We start from the raw sequence: 17,820 nt of genomic DNA, 5'->3' as shown, positions 1-17,820 counted from the left end.
GGTTCAGTCGCAGCGAAGTGGGTTGCCTAGTGTCTTCCAATTATGGGCCAGTTGATACATAGCAGTACATGAGATTATTAGTGTGTTTAGACGTCTTGCTGACTGGGGTGCACAGGACAAGAAGGGGTAAGAAATGTTACAGAAAATATTATGGAGTGTATCATATTCCAGAATGGAATCATTTTTGGGCAGGTCCATCATAGGTGGAAAAATGTGTCCACATTGTCTCCAACACAGATCAGAGAGGATATATCTGGTGGGATGCACTGAGAACAAATACCACATTGTGAAGACCTTATGCTTTTTAGCAGGGTGGTTTGTATTTTGTCCCAGTTATTGTCATCTAGAGAGATGCCCAAATGTGACTCCCACGCAAGTTTGTGGGTGGCTGGAGAGGGGCACTCCAATGCCAGAATGGAATGGTAGATGGAAAAGATGGTCCCTCTATGTCTTTCTATTGGGGAAGGGCTGTGATACAGAGGGCAATGAGGGAGTTACAAAGAGGCAAACTTCTAGATACTAATAGAAATGAGAGTTGGGGATTCCGTGCATTTCCTGAATGAATGCAAAGGACTATGGGTCAAACTTTTCCATTACTTGGAAACAAGAAGTGCCTGAAGCTACCCACACAGGGGCCATAGCAGGCGATTGACCTGGGGGAAACGAGTTGTAATTCTACAGAGGGATCTGAGAGGATGGATACTTGGGACGGTATCTACTAAGGTGAGAACGATCCGGACATTAACATCTTTTATTCACCCGTGTATGCCCCCCTTTCCTATCTGGAGTCCATTGGCAGTTTTATGTTGTTTTAGAAGTTTTTTGTACTATTAAATTATTTTAATGGGTCACCCCATGACACCCTGCTTCGTTTTTCTTCATGTTTAATACGAGCGGAATGGATCCTGAAACAAGGAACTTCTAGAACCAACAGGACCATTCTAAAAATACCTTTATATACAAGTCCTCGCATTGTACAGTGTGAGTTGGGTACGCCCACCATTTCTCTCATCTATTTAACCTGCATGAGTGTAACCGTGTATGACAACATATCGATCCGAGAAAAGATACCTTTATGTGTTTTGCACTTTCCTGTATGGATGTGAGTACGGTACGCACTCCCCCTTTAAAACGATAAGTTCAGAGGAGTGATTTGCTCTTTAGTAAATACTCACCTCACATAAAAAACCTATCACACTATCCATTGTTCCATCTCCTCTCTCCCTCCCGAGGATAAGAACCATATAGAATCCTGTCTGGAGGAAGAGGAGAACAGCATAAGAACATTAAAGATACCTTTATGCAAGGGGTACATCACGTCTCTCACGTGAGTACGGTACGCAACCAACAGCTGCCACTTCTTTAAGATCTCCCCATAAGACACCCCTACTAGTCTATAAACGTCATTCTTAATACGCCTACTACACTATCAGCGGCTATCTCTGTTTCTCTATCCCTAATTTTTGAGGACAAGAAATATCTTGGTACCCCGGAGGGAAGTACAGGAGAAAATCCAGATAACGAATACCAAATTTACCGGTACAAGAAGAATACACCACAGTCCAACAACACGAACCCACTCAAGATCCAACTTGGAGAAGTAGAAACAAAAACACACAAAGAGAGGCCCAAATACGCATCAATAACTCTACGGGATATATTAAGTTGACACACTTAATTGAAGAACAATCCTTTCATTAGAGACTTATGTACTATTAACCCTACCTCTCTTAGTGTTTACTCCGAGACGAGCGCAGACGTGATTTCTCTTTTTGTTTTGTGTATCCATGTTTTAGGGGGTTGAGTGACCACCTGCAGGTATCACTACTGCTGCTCTCTGGGGCGCGGCAGTCCTTTGTAAACCCTTTTTCAAATTTCTTGTTGAGACTATCCCAATTGGAAAGTGTGAGAGTGACCATAGGGACGGTGAGGGCAGTCTAAGGTCTATGCCTGCGCAATAGCCATGGCAGGTGTGCACTCCCACCATATCGCCCTCCAGATCAACCCAACACTTAGTATGAGGAGGAGAATTCCAGATGACCATCTGGCTCAGGCAAGAGGTATTATAGTAACGAAGGCGTATAGCTAGTCCCAAACCCCCATCACACAATATCCTAGTTAAGATATCTCAGCATACATGGGAATGTAAGTCCAACTTTATTTGCAGTACGAAGTCTGAAGGAGGTGGAACCCACAAGATGGCACCGTGATCGTGAGCATCTGAAAAAAATAATGTAGCTTAGAGAGGACATTCATCTTTATCACATGTATTCGACCAACCCAAATATATAATGTGTCTACCACCGTAATAGATCCCGTGCTATCATTTTAAACAGATATGGACCCCGAGGTATGTCAGGGAGTCCCTCCACTATGTCAAGTCAAAATTTAACTAGAGCAGTTTTCTCAAACATCCTGGTAGGTGGAGAGGGAGGACCTCTGGCTTGCCATGTTTGGTTTTGTAGCCTCTCCATCGTGGGATAGTTCTCCAAAGAGATTAGGGAAGTAGGTAAGTGGTTTGGTCAAGGTAAGGAGGACATTGTCGGCAGACAGAGAGATTGTATACTGGGACTCTCTCACCCTAACTTCGGTAATGTTTGGATTAGCCTGGATCTCCTAGCAAGGGGTTCAATTACAGTGAGAGCCTTGTCTAGTCCTGTTGTCACATTGCCTTATATAGGGGAAGATTTCTCATAGCTTGGCCCAAGATATAGTACCAACCAGTCAGCTCCTAACTGTCGTTTTATAAACACAGCCTGTAACATGAGTTGGAAACTGATTGGTTAGTACATTACCTCTATCCACTTTATCTGTCTCCGACCAAGCTTTGATAAGATTTCCCCATAATGCAGTGTAAAACACCAAAATTAAATCTTAACCAAAATGCTGCAAAAAGGGTAGATACTAAGGGTTAAATAGTCGGGTGCTCAATGTATAGCAGTGTGAACTTCACTGGCAGAGACGTGAAAGTGCAGATAACATATTGAGCATTAGCATATATGACGGGAATCAGGCAGTGCATTCTGCAAGGCCCAGAGCAGTAACCATGAATGGAATTTCATCACCTAGCACTAAGTGCTAGGTGAGTACAAGAATAGAACTTGATCACTTTGGAATTCAGCATGGATCGTAGATGTGCAAAAAAATCGCACCTCTACAATCCATTACTCTGACAAGCAGGGGGATGACCAGCACCGGGCAAGTCCGCCCAGCATGCCAGATCCAGCCCTCTGCACACATGCGAAAGCCACCGTGTGATGCTTTCACATGTTTAGGGTTGCTCTCTGCCTACGCAGTCTAGCTTCAAAGGCAGGCAACTACCCGCTATGTTTCAGGCCGCAGCAGCTGTATATGATGTCACGCAGCCGCTGCGACTCGTCCCGCAAACATTCCGGACATGCCATGATTGTCGGACCGAGCTCCCCCTCAACGCCGCCGCAATGCCTCTCCCGCCCCGCGAGTGCCTCTGCTGGTCAATCGGGCAGAGGCGTTCACAGACGTGAGATGCCGTCACATCTCTCAGTGTGCACACGCGCAGTGCGGCTTCTGCGTGTGCGCACACTTCAAAAGGCCCTAGCATGCGAATGCAATCGTACCTGTGTTCCATGCTGAATCGGGCCCAAAGTGCCAGGTGACTTCTCCATTTATAGGTAAACGACGTGTATCTCAGTAACTGGCCAGGTGTCTCCAATCTGTGTGTTGGTGGCAGGGCTGCCATCAGAAATTGTGGAGCCCAGGACTGACAAAATAGACAGGGCCCCTCCCTCCCCCCAAAAAATTCTGCTTCTCTGCTCCACCCCTATGTGATGTCATACATTGTGACGTTACATATAGGTGGAGTCTTGTGGAATTACAGGAACGGATCACAGAGAGCTAATGCGCAGATAAGACTTGTTTTAAGAAGTCCTCCCTTTGCATCAGCCTGCTGTTGATTCACAGACTGATGCAGCTCTACAGATATTTGCGGTATGAGCCCGGGACACAAGTCCCCACAGTCCCCCCCTGAGGGCTGCCCTGGTTGGTGGACATGTTGCTTCACCAGCCACCATCTCAGGTGAGGTTGTTAAATGCCCAGGATCCACAATGCCTGGACTCCTTATTCTAAAAGAGTGTTCCGGTACCACAGACCATAGCGCAGACTGTAACAATCGTGGATTAAAAACTTTTATTTATGCATTTATCAATGAGACAAGATATCACTATTTTTGATAACTTTTGTGTACTTTGCTGTTTCCTCTTTTTAATTGAGCTTATTACAGAGATGAAAATTTTTTGAGAATGTGACCTTGAGGTTTAGCTCAGAGGTAATGGAGTTGTATTTGCAACGTGGGGTTGACCGTTCACTTCCGACCAAAGCAGACTAAAAGAATATTTTTTTACATACTTTTAGCTGTAATTGTACATTTACTACAGAGAGGATTACCTGGTGCAGATGTGAGTGTGAGGTTGGGCGCAGAGGTAAGGTATTATGGGATTCTGATTCAGTTGTAACCAAAGTGAGAATTGTATTATTTTGATGATGATGATGATGATGATGATTAATTAATTATTAATTTGACTTATTGCTATTTTGCTGCAATTTAAGTTTAATACAGAGTTCAGTAGGGGATGCACACGTACATTTGCGGTTTGGCTTTGAGGCAAACTAGGTAAGTTTTTATAGAATGAGTTAAATTCTAACCAGTTAAACATTTAAACATGTGCACATCTACTCCAGGGTGTTACTGCATTATATGACCTGTGCATAGACAAACGCAGGGGGGGTTTCTGGTTGCCTGGAAACCCCCCTCCTCTTAGCAAGTGGCTCAAATTATAACAACAATAGCAATGGTATATAATATGAAGGTTGCTGCCAGGAAGAAGAGACAGAAGCCTTTCCATGAGGTGGGAGAATGTGTGCTTAGAAAGTGCACTTCTGTCTACTACTGGTTCTATTATGTTTATTTATTTAGTATGGCATGTTTAACCTTTTCCTGACCACCTATCTTATTTATATTGTTTAATATGTTTGATACTGCCTATACTATAGACAATCTATATCGTTAAATATTAATACTGTATTCCATACAGTATCAAATGTATAAAAAGTACCAATGCTCAGGGTCATTACTAGGTTCTTCTACCGCTCCCCCAGACTCCTGCACTTGCTCCGCAGAGTGGGAGATTATGGATTGCATTTGGAAACCCCCCTCTAGAAATCCTGCGTTTGCCACTGCTGTGGTATACAGATATACTTGCACAGTCACTGGCGTGTCTATAATGGGTGCAGTGTGTGCGGTGCACACGGGCCCCTGAGTCCAGAGGAGGCCCACACCACACACACTGCACCCATTTTTTTAATACTCACCCCTCCGGAGTCCCGCGTCGACGTCACCGGCGCTGTTAAAAACCAGTGAAAATGGCACAGCGGCCATTTTCACGTAGTTCTGCACATGTGCAGTAGAGAAATCTCTGGGAAAATGGCCACCGCACCATTTTCCCGGAGATCTGCGCATGCGCAGTAGAGTCTGAGCCCTCTAGTGCTCAGACTCTACAGCGCTCCTGCAGAGAGGAGGGGGTCTGTACGGAGGAGGCAACACACGGGCCTCCTCCTCTCTTAAAGCGCCCCTGTCTGCACTCCTGTAGTTATTCCCACCCCTCCTGATATTTCATATACATTTACTTAAGCGGACTGATAAATACATAGGACTGCTCGTGATTGGATTGAAAGGTGTTTGAGTGGAGGCGATGTTGGCATACTTGCCTACCAGTGGCAGATCTTGCCACGGGCAAGCAGGACTTTTGCCCGGGGCGCCGCCTTCCGGAGGGCGCCGACGCCATCCGGAGGGCGCCGGCGCCATCCGGAGGGCGCCGCACCATGGCAAGATCCACCACTGTGCAGAGTGCCCCCCAGCAGTGCCCCCGCGCTGTGCCTATCCCCGCTGTGAGAAGGGAACCAGACGCTACGCGTCTAGTTTCCCTTTGTGGCGCTGGTCCCCCCCGCTGTGAAGGGAATCAGATGCTAAGCGTCTAGTTTCCCTTCATGGAGAGGACCTTTGCTGTGCGGTGCGCGATGATGTCATCGCGCACCGCACAGCATTGTAGCACAGACGCTAGGGGTCATAATTGACCTCTAGTGCCTATGCTGTGCTATGGGGGAGACGTCATGACTGACTTCTCTCCCATAGATCCGAGGAGAAGAGCGGCGCCGGGGGGAGGTCTGCAGGTCTGGAATCAGGAGCGGGGTATAGTAAGTATACTTTGTTTGTTTGTTTTTTAATTTCCTTTCAGCTGCGCTACAAATGGGGGGTGGCTGACCACGCCCCCACATTAAGCCACACCCCTAACTTTTGCCCGGGGCGCCACAAGGGCAAGAACCGGCCCTGTTGCCTACGTTTGAAAAAGCATTTCAGGGAGATGTGAAAGGAACACCTATCAGCGCGGATGTGTACTGCTACATCCGCGAGGCCTGTCATGAAAATGACTGACATCATCCAAATGTAAATCTACTTGTTGAAGAGAAGACACTGATATTTTGCAGGATTTGTTTGTGTTTTGTGTTTTACAAGAGGTTCCATATACTGTAAGTGGGAAATGGTACTGATGATCCCATTTGAATGTATCTCTGATTTATTTTTTTCCCATCAAGAATATAACAGCTACATAATGGGGATAAGGTGCAGTCAGGGAGATTGCTGGACTATTCAGGGAGTGAGGGAGATTGCTACTATTTCAGGGAGTCTCCTGCAGAATGAGGGAGGGTAGACAACTATGGATGTTGGATGAAGTATACATGACAGATATAGTAAACTAGGTGATTCATCGCGCCCTACGGGCGCTCTTCACACCGTTGTAAGGGGCTACGCCCCTGTGGGCTGAGGGATGGTGGAGGGGGTAGGAGGTGTTGGGCGTGTTGGAGTTGTGGGTGTATGTGGCAGGGGGATTGGGGAGGTTGCACTTGGTGGAGTTGTAGGCGTGGGGATAAGGGGTACGGTGGGCGAAGGTGCCATGGCTAAGGGATGTCTGCATAGGGAGATTTGTGTAGGGTCGTGTGGTGTGTGCATGGGAGGGTGGGTGGTGAGTAGGTTAGGGGGATGTGGAAGTGTGTGTTGAGGTGCAAGGTGCAAGGTTTTTCTGAAAGGTGGTTGTTTGATATTGTGATTGGGTGGTAGATGGATGTGTTTGTGAGGCGTTGTGGTGTAATTGTAGTGGCAGGGTTTGTTGTGTGTTGTCGTAGGTGTGGGAGGGTTGTGTTCTTAGCTGTGAGTGTTACTGTTTGCAAAGTTGTTGGTGGGTGGGGGTTTAGGGAGTACGGTGAACTGTTGTTGTGGGATCTGGGGTGTGTTTGGAGGGTGCGTCTATTGTGTTTTTGTGGTAGCGGTGGGTGAATTGTTTATGTGTGTGGCAAGGTGATGTGGTGTTAGGGTGTTTGTTGGGGGTAGAGGTGTGTTATGTTAGCAGATGTTGGAGTTAGAATTGGCGTATTAGTGGCTTTAGGCTATGGGGGTAGTCTTGTGGGGTAGCTGGTGTTTTAATGGTTTGACTGAATTAGTTGGGTGCAGAGGGAGGGCGGTGGGTGTGCGATAGGGTTAGGGTGGTGTGTGGCTGGATTGTGGAGGGTGTTGAAGGGAATGTGTGTGGTGGAGTGTTTTTTGTGAAGGGTACGTAGTTTGGCGTGTGGTTTTATGAAATGCTGTGGGTAATGATTTATGGTCCTTGGGCAAGTGTGTGGAGAGGGGTCACTGCCTGTATATGTTTTTGCGTAGGGGTGAGGGATGGTGGTGGTGATAGGAGGTGTAGTGTGGGATGGAGTTGGGTGGCAGGGGGATGGGTGAGAGGGTTTAAAGTTGGCATGGGTGGAGGAGGTCCACATAGGATGGTGTGGTTGGATGGTGGAGGGTTTTTGTGGGAGGGGGGGGGGGGAAGGGCAGTGGAGGGTGCGTGCGTGTTGTTAAGAGTATGGAGGGTGAGTGTGTGCGTGGGGGGAGGAGTGGAGGGTGCGGCCGTGTTGTTAGGAGTGTGGAGGGTGAGTGTGTGCATGTGTAGGGGGGGAGGGGAAAGTGGAGGGTGTGGAGGGTATGTGTGTGTGTGTAGGGGGGAGGGGAAAGTGAAGTGGAGGGTGCGGGCGTGTTGGTAGGAGTGTGGAGGGTGAGTGTGTGTGTTGGGGGGAGGGGAAAGTGAAGTGGAGGGTGCGTGCGTGTTGGTAGGAGTGTGGAGGGTGAGTGTGTGTGTGTGTGTGTGTGTGTTGGGGGGAGGGGAAAGTGAAGTGGAGGGTGCGTGCGTGTTGGTAGGAGTGTGGAGGGTGAGTGTGTTGGGGGGAGGGGAAAGTGAAGTGGAGGGTGCGTGCGTGTTGGTAGGATTGTGGAGGGTGAGAGTGTGTTGGGGGGAGGGGAAAGTGAAGTGGAGGGTGCGTGCGTGTTGGTAGGATTGTGGAGGGTGAGAGTGTGTGTGTAGGGGGGGTAGGGAAAGTGAAGTGAAGTGGAGGGTGCGTGCGCATTGTTAGAAGTGTGTGTGTAAGGTAGAAGTGGTTGCAGTGTATGTGGTGATAGGTGTTGGTATGTGTGGGGCCATGAGGCTGCTACTTGTTTCCCCCCTTGTGATGGACAGGGTGCGAGTGGGGCTTGGTGCAAGTTGTAGGATGGGTGATATGGTGGGCACGTCATACGCAAGTGGGTGAGTGGGGGCGCTGTCTGCACAACACGGGGTAACAGTAACACAGGCCATAGCTGTACATGCGGCATCACCCTGACAGCACGCCACACCTGACTCTGTACCAGCGCTATCTCTGTCGCTGCTGCTGGCTCGGACCCGACGACCCTGCTGGACGTTTGGAAACAGACAGATTCGTGGGGTCGGAGGCAGCAGCGGTGAGAGAGATAACGCTGGTACAGAGTCAGGTGCGGCGTGCTGTCAGGGTAATGCCGCATGTACAGCTATGGCCTGTGTTACCCCGTGTTGCGGACGGCGGGTCCCGGGCAGCGTGTCAGTGGCTGCATGTGGGAACAGGCAACAGGCTGATGCAGAGAGAGGGGTGTGGGGTGCGGGTGTCAGTGGGCTCCCGGGCAGTGTGTCCCGTCTGTGGCATCGGTGGCTGGATGCTCTGCTCCCACCACCGCCAGCTCCGATCCCTGCGGCACACAGCCGCAGCGGCCTCTGCTCCCCCGCACCGCCGTCTCCGATCCCCGCGGCACACAGCCGCAGCGGCCTCTGCTCCCCCACACCGCCGGCTCCGATCCCCGTGGCACACAGCCGCAGCGGCCTCTGCTCCCCCGCACCGCCGGCTCCGATCCCCGCGGCACACAGCCGCAGCGGCCTCTGCTCCCCCGCAGCGCCGGCTCCGATCCCCGCGGCACACAGCCGCAGCGGCCTCTGCTCCCCCGCACCGCCAGCTCCGATCCCCGCGGCACACAGCCGCAGCGGCCTCTGCTCTCCCCACCACCGGCCCCGATCCCCGGGTCATACATCCGCAGCGGCCTCTGCTCCCCCCACCGCCGGCCAGTGTGTGCAGCAGTAGTGGGGAGGGGGGAGCGGTGTGTGCGGCCGGGGTGTGGAGGGCGTTTAGTTGTGAGTGTGTGGCCGCGTCTGCAATCTTAAAGATGGTAGGGGGGTTAGCGGCGGCCTCGGTTGCGGGTGTGTGTCCCACCGTGGTGAGGAAGGTGGGTGTTTGCAGGGGAAGGGTGGTGTGGGGTGCGCCTGGCTAGGTGGCCATGCTTACCTGGCAGTGTGGGGCGTAAGTGCGCTGCTGGCTTGTGGCAGGGAATGGTGGGTGGAATCTCTGGCTGGTGCTCCCTTCTGCTATTGGTGTGTGCTGTGCTGACACTGGGACAGGCCAGGAGCTGCTAAGTCCGCCCAGGTCTGTGACTCCACCCAGCGTTAGAAATGCAGCCACAGAGTCACAGGGCTAATATATAGGAGATATAAGTGTCAGAGGTTATCAGTCGTGTAGTCAATGAGCTGTACTCTTTTCTGTCTTTTCTGAAGACAATTATAATGGCATTGAAGAGAACACATGCATTTTTGAAGATGGCACAAAGTTCTGGGTGTGGATCGTTTGGTCGACAGGAACTAGGTCGACAGTCATTAGGTTGATCACTATTGGTCGACAGTGACTAGGTTGACACCTGAATTAGGTCGACATGGACATGGGAAAAGGTCGACATGAGTAAAAATAAATTGTTGTTGTTTCTTCGTTTGACCAGGAACCCCAATTAGTGCACCATGTCCCCTCGCATGGCAAGCAAATGTCTTGCTCCTACCGTTACTATTCCCAATTGTAGTCCACGTGGATCGTAAAGTATGAATAAGTTAAAAAAAATTAAAAAAGTGAAAAACTCATGTTGACCTTTTCATGTGTTGTCATTTGTCATGTCGACCAATAGTGGTCAACCTAATGAGTGTCAACCTAAATGTTGTCGACCTAAAGACCGGATACCCAAAGTTCTGGAGACATACCAGGGTGAGTGACCAAAATTACTGATGATCTAGGTTGGTTGGAGTAATGGTTAAAAGTGCAACTTCTAGGTTAGTCTACATAACAGTATATTAATAGCCCCATGGTAAGAGATGCCCTGTCTCACACACCCAATGTATCTGTAGAACTTAGAAAAGAAAGAGCCCTGTCCTTGATTTGGGGCATATTGTGGAGGTTGAGTATTTCAAAACGGAGGGTGCTGGTCACAAATGGATAATGGCCTCCTGGGTCCAGGATAACCTTAGAAGGAGTAGATGGGATTGTATGGTGGATGACCACGTGTTTACATTCAGAAGAGGTGAAGACTGTTTCAGAAAGTTGTTTACCAAGAAGTTGGGGTTGGGTCCAACCTTCTCCTTTTTTGCAAGTCAACAACACCCTAACACCAGCCGAAGGGGTAATTTGAGACCGAGTAATTGAGAAGATCTTCAGGGTCATTTTACAATTAAGGAAACTATTGACAAGAATGCTCACCAAAGACACCAGTATATAAAAAGGAGAACACCCACTTAGATCAAAGGAAAGGGAAGGCAAAAGAGAAGGAAAAGAAAGAGTCATTTTGCAGGGAGATGACAACAAGGGAGAGGAGAGAACGTGTAGTGAGCTTGATTCTCTTGGAGGAGGGGACCATGCAAGGGTTCATCATGAGCATTGTCAAATAGAGGAGTATTCCTAAATGAATGAAAGGGTGCTCGTGAAATTAGAACCAGAGCAGAATAAACCCTGCAAGCCTGGGACTGAGGAAACATAGGTGTCAAAGAATACAGAACGGGAAATGACGGAGGTGTCAATGGGGCAAGATAAAGATGTATGGTGTGGAAGGGGAGAAGAAAAGAGACAGGCAGGGAGGGGGATAGGGGGAGAGGAAAACGCGACTGCTTTGAACTTTCTTAAACATCTGCAATGTCAGGGCAGTCTCAGCTGATTCTATAGAAGAAATAAGAGGGATAAATGAATGGATGAGACTGGGGGCAGAGGGGGAACAGGAGCAAAGAAAAAGGGAGCGAGGAAGAAGAAGGCAGAGGTAGAAAAGGAAAAGGAGAAGAGACAGATGCGAAAGAATTTTGGATTTTGGGGCCTATTTACTAAGCCTTGGAGAGAGATTAAGTGTAAAAATAGATAAAGCACCAACCAATCAGCTCCTAACTGCCATATTACAGGTTGTGTTTTAAAAATGACAGGAGCTGGTTGGTTGGTACTTTATCTCTCCACTTTATCTCTCTCCAAGGCTTAGTAATCAACTGAATGAGACATCCGCTATCAGAGTCCGTACACACTGCTATACCGCTACAAGCCAACCCCTGGTGTACATCCGTGCGTATGACTGTGCAAGGACTGAGACACCCACTTGGAGCATCTCCAGAAGCTGCAGTCGTGCTTGGTGCATCTTTAGACACCACCATGGTTTGCACCATATAACTGTCCCCAGCTCTATGCCTGCCCAGCATGTGTGGCGCTGCAAATCAGTTGCAATCGCATCATATAGAGGTTGACCCCTGCCTACGCACATCTGCGTTTCCCGATCCCCCTTCCCCCCCCCCCAACGCTGTGTCGACACCCCTGGACCCCCGTCGCCTATCAATTACGCATGGTGAAGGGTTGTGCAAGGGCACTATGTTCAACTGTGAATGAGGGCCAGTGTTCATACGTTCCTGCTATAAAACAGTCTGATTAGTCTTCATGTTACTATGGGGGTAATTCAGAGTTGATCGCAGCAGCAAACTTGTTAGCAGTTGGGCAAAACCATGTGCACTGCAGGTGTGGCAGATGTAACATGTGCAGAGAGAGTTAAGGTGGGTATACACTGATGGATATATCTGCAGATATATCTATGGACGCATCGGGCAGTGTGCTGTGCATACACACTGCCCGATCCGTCTGGGACTGACGTCATGGACTGGGCGGCCGTGTGTAAACACCCGCCCAGTTCAGCTGTCAATCACCGCCGGCCGCCGCAGCATGTATACTGGCGGGCGGCTGGTCACCCATACACACAAAGCGATGCGCCAGTATATCGGTAGATATATTGGCTGTCGACTGTGCTGCGGGGCCGACGCGATATGTCTGTGAACGACGGTGTTCACAGACATATCGCCTGTACACACTGACCGATGGACCGGCAATATATCGGCTGTTCAATAGAACGGCCGATATATCGGCCAGTGTGTACCCACCTTTAGACTTGGGTGGGTTATATTGTTTCTGTGCAGGGTAAATACTGGCTGCTTTATTTTTTACACTGCAATTTAGATTTCAGTTTGAACACCTCCCACCCAAATCTAACTCTCTCTGCACATGTTATATCTGCCCCACCTGCAGTGCATATGAGGGTCATTCCGAGTTGATCGCTCGCTAGCTACTTTTTGCAGCCATGCAAACGCATAGTTGCCGCCCGCAGAGGAGTGTATTTTCACTTTGCAAGTGTACGAACGCTGTTGCAGCCGAGCGAGACGAAAAAGTTTTTTGCAGTTTCTGAGTAGCTCTGGACTTACTCAGCCCTTGCCATCACTTCAGCCTGTCCGGTCCCGAAATTGATGTCAGACACCCGCCCTGCAAACGCCTGGATACGCCTGCGTTTTCCCTACCACTCCCAGAAAACGGTCAGTTGACACCCATAGACGCCCTCTTCCTATCAATCTCCTTGCGATCGGATGTGCGAATGGAATAGTCGCTAGAAGCATTGCACAGCAACAATGCTGTTTGTACCCGTACGACGCGCGTGCACATTGCGGTGCATGCGCAGTAGTAACCTGATCGCTGCGCTGCAAAAATCGGCAGCGTGCGATCAACTCGGAATGAAACCCACGGTTTTGCCCAACTGCTAACAAATTTGCTGCTGTGATCAACTCTGAATTAAGCCCCATGCCTGGTCTGTAGCACACTGATTATGAGATAAATACTACAGTGGTATGTATCACAGTCACACAATAATAATAACTACTATAATTACGCGCCTTGTCTGGATTTATTCTAAGCAAGATTAGTAGTTTAGATGTTGAATGCAGTAATTATCTTACTGGGCGACAATAGCTGAGTTACCAATGTTACTAATTAGTCCCCATTAACAGAAGACAAGAACAAAACCATGTGCAATTAGTTTGGAAGGCTGATGGTATAAGTATATAAAGATTTATTACATAATGCTAGTACACAGAGCAATGCGGAAGTCATGTCTGTCACAGTCACACATAAGCATATTAATAGCACACAGACAGTACACAATCCTGGGATGCTTCTGAGACCAACACAAAGTAAGTGTGTGTGTGTGCGTGCGTTTTCTATACATGAGCTGTGTGCTAACCTGTGTGCTACTTGCGTCAGTACAAAGATATCTGTCCGACTCATAATCAGCCCCTTTGTGCTTACTGTATAATAGGTGACATGACAGTATAACATTTGCAAATAAACATAAGAATAATTATTTAAATTGTACATCTGTCCTTTCAGGGGCCCGGACAAGTTATAGGAGGGAAGGGTGTACGGGCCTATATCTGTGTCCACACCTTGGTCAGTATGCAGGCTGGTGCCCCTAAAATACTGCTTAAGCCGCTTGCTCCATTTTTCAGCAATGAGCATTGGAGATGACTGTTAGAATCAATTTGGTTCTTTATACAGATGGTCAGTGGGGAGGGTTGGGACATTACTATAAGAGTTGGTTTATATAATGCCAATCGTATTATGGAACCACCAATATGTTTTTGAAGTATGGGAAGAAATCGGAGCTCCCGAAAAAAATTCACAAACACGTGGAGAACATACAAACTCCACACAAATAGGGCTTTGGATGGCAATTAAAATCTGACCCCAGCACTGTGACCCCAATACTCATAGGCAAACGCAATGGGGGTTTCCAGTTACCTGGAACCCCCTCCTCTGTCCCTTAAACCGCCGTCACAACATGCACTTTAAGGGACAGAGCGGAGCTGCTGCACATGCTCATTGGTAGCAGCTTCTCCTACCAAGTTTGCTGTGTGTGGATCTGAGCCCTCAATCAGTGCACTGGACCAAAGAGTAGCTGCCAGGAAGAAGAGACAGGTGACTTACAATGAGGTGGGAGAATGTGTGCTTAGAAATTGCAGTTCTGTCTCTACTGATTCTATTATGTTTGTGTATTTATTTATTTATTATGGGATGTTTCCTGACCACTTATTTATATTAGTTACAGACTATACTAGTATAGACCATATATAGTGTTAAATATAAATACTATATTCCATACAGTGTCCAGTGTGTACATTAATGCCCATGGTCTGTAACAGGTTCTTCTACTGCTCCCCCAGTCTCCTGCACTTGCTCCGATGTTCCGCAGAGTGAGAGATTGTGGATTACATTTGGAAACCCCCCTCTAGAAATCCTGCGTTTGCCGCTGATACTAACCACTGCTCCACCGTGTAGCTCAAGGAATTTTATAGCAATAGGGAGGAGGTGCCACAAAGCAGTACAGGCGCAATATAGAGTACATGGGTGAATGTGTATCTGGGCACTGTCATACTTCCCAATATTCCCTAATGCAGAGTTTCCCAAAATCCTCCATTACAGTCCAGGTTTTAAGGATATCCACACCTGAGCAAACAGTACCTCAGTCAATTTGATTTAACCATCTGTACTCAGTCATGGATATCCTTAAAACCTGGGCTGTAATATGGCGTTTGGGAAACTCTGCCCTGATAGAAGATAGGACTATATAAGCCACGCCACTGACCCGACAATTTCACGCCCATTTGTAGTGAGGCCCAGTATGGCTGTATATAAATGGGACTGCACAGTAGGTATCAAAACTATTGGGGGAACGTGCTCTGTGCTACTTTCTGGTTGGCTGGCAACCTCACATATGGGGGGGGATGTATCAAACCGTGGAGAGGGATAAAGTACCAGCCGAACAGTGTCTAACTGCCATGTTACAGGCTGTGTTTGAAAAATGACAGGAGTTGATTGATTGATTGATTGATTGATTGGTACTTTCTCTCTCCACTTTATCTCTCTCCAAGCAGGGCCGTTTCTAGCCAATTTGGCTCCCAGTGCGAGATTTATAAATGTGCCCCCCCCCCCCCCCCCATTCACATAAGAAAAAATGCGCCCCCCCCCCCCCCCCCCACCATTGATATAAAGAGGAAAAGTATGCGCGCTCCCGGCAAGGGGGCGTGGCCTCATCAAAATGGGCGTGGGTTTGTTAAGATGGGCGTGGCCTCATCTGATCTCATCATCACGGCCACCACAGTATAAAAAAAAAAAGTCCTCATTTTACACATTACAGCAGGCAAGTGTCCCCATTTTACACAGCACGGTAGGCAAGTGTCCCCATTTTATACATTGCGGCAGGCACGTGCCCCCATTTTACACAGTACAACAGGCAAGTGTCCCCATTTTACACATTGCAGCAGGCACGTGCCCCCATTTTACACAGCATGGCAGGCAAGTGACCCCATTTTACACATTGCGGCAGACAAGTGTCCCCATTTTACACATTCCGGCAGGCAAGTGTCCCCATTTTACACATTGCGGCAGACAAGTGTCCCCATTTTACACATTCCGGCAGGCAAGTGTCCCCATTTTACACATTACGGCAGGCAAGTGACCCCATTTTACACATTGCGGCAGGCAAGTGACCCCATTTTACACATTCCGGCAGGCAAGTGTCCCCATTTTACACATTGCGGCAGGCACGTGCCCCCATTTTACACATTCCGGCAGGCAAGTGTCCCCATTTTACACATTACGGCAGGCAAGTGTCCCCATTTTACACAGTACGGCAGGCACGTGCCCCCATTTTACACATTCCGGCAGACAAGTGTCCCCATTTTACACATTCCGGCAGGCAAGTGTCCCCATTTTACACATTACGGCAGGCCAGTGTCCCCATTTTACACATTACAGCAGGCAAGTGTCCCCATTTTACACATTATGGCAGGCAAGTGTCCCCATTTTACACATTTCGGCAGGCACGTGCCCCCATTTTACATAGTACAACAGGCAAGTGTCCCCATTTTACACATTCCGGCAGACAGGTGTCCCCATTTTACACATTCCGGCAGGCAAGTGTCCCCATTTTACACATTCCGGCAGACAATGGTCCCCATTTTACATATTACGGCAGGCAAGTGTCCCCATTTTACACATTCCGGCAGACAGGTGTCCCCATTTTACACATTCCGGCAGGCAAGCGTCCCCATTTTACACATTCCGGCAGACAGGTGTCCCCATTTTACACAGCACGGCAGGTGGTGGTTGGGGGGGGAGGGAGAGACAGAGAGGGAGAGGGGCTGACTTACATTTGAAGCGGTTCTTCCCGCTCTTCTGCCGCCTCTCTCTCGTCTGCGCAGCGCTGGCCGGCTTGGCTCCCCCTTCTCCCTCCTCCCGAGTGCCCAGCTCGGGGGGCGGGGTTTTGCGGAATGACGCGATTGCGTCGTGACGTCACGACGAAAACGCATCATTCCGCAAAACCCCGCCCCCCGAAGCTGGGCACTCGGGAGGAGAGGGGAGGGGGGTTTGAAAGTGCTCAGGAAGTGCCGCGGCGGGCGTCCCGTGCGCTTGCACGGCTCGCCCGCCGCAAGAAACGGCACTGTCTCCAAGCTATGATACATCTTCCCCATAGACAAAAACTGACACGATAGATAGATAGATAGATAGATAGATAGATAGATAGATAGATAGATAGATAGATAGATAGATAGATAGATATGAGAGAAAGCTATAAGATATATAAATATTATACACAAATGGACCATACTTCCCAACTTCTTGGAGCAGGGCTCTATGCAAGCACATGAAAAATGGGTGTGGCCTCCCATCAAGTAGGTGTTTCCGCACGTATGTTTAGATTCTGACATGCAAACAAAAAATGGTAGCTGCTCAAACATTCCTGGAGATAATTATATATCAGGTGCTAGTAAGGGGGAGGGGTCACAAACAAAAAGACAGAGGGGTCTACCCCCCCGGTATCCCCCCAGCACACTAAAATTACCTGTAACCATACCTGAACCTATCTGGTAATAGAATTTCAGAGAAATTGGTCGCATGCGTTTGCAAAGCCATGTATAGATGCTGAGCTGCGTCAAGGCTTCCCCGATATCAGCAGTCCTAACACTACATAATGGTAGTGCCCACATAGGGCCATGTGATTTGTCTACTACAGTAAGGCCTCATGATAAAGGATCATACTAAAACGCATCCAGACAGAGGGCAAGCTTACCTGGGAGCCACCCCCAGTATCTCCCATTAGCACTACAAGGAACAGCATGCCTTCCAAATGCTGCTCCCATTTAATGCCTTCTCACACATGCAAACAAACAGTGGTAGCTACTCAATCATTCCTGGAGATAATTATATATCAGGTGCTAGAAAGGGGGAGGAGTCACAGACAAACAGCAGAC

Source organism: Pseudophryne corroboree, chromosome 7, assembly GCF_028390025.1.
Source record: "Pseudophryne corroboree isolate aPseCor3 chromosome 7, aPseCor3.hap2, whole genome shotgun sequence".
NCBI classification, from domain to species: Eukaryota; Metazoa; Chordata; class Amphibia; order Anura; family Myobatrachidae; genus Pseudophryne; species Pseudophryne corroboree.
This window is presented reverse-complemented; position numbering follows the sequence as displayed.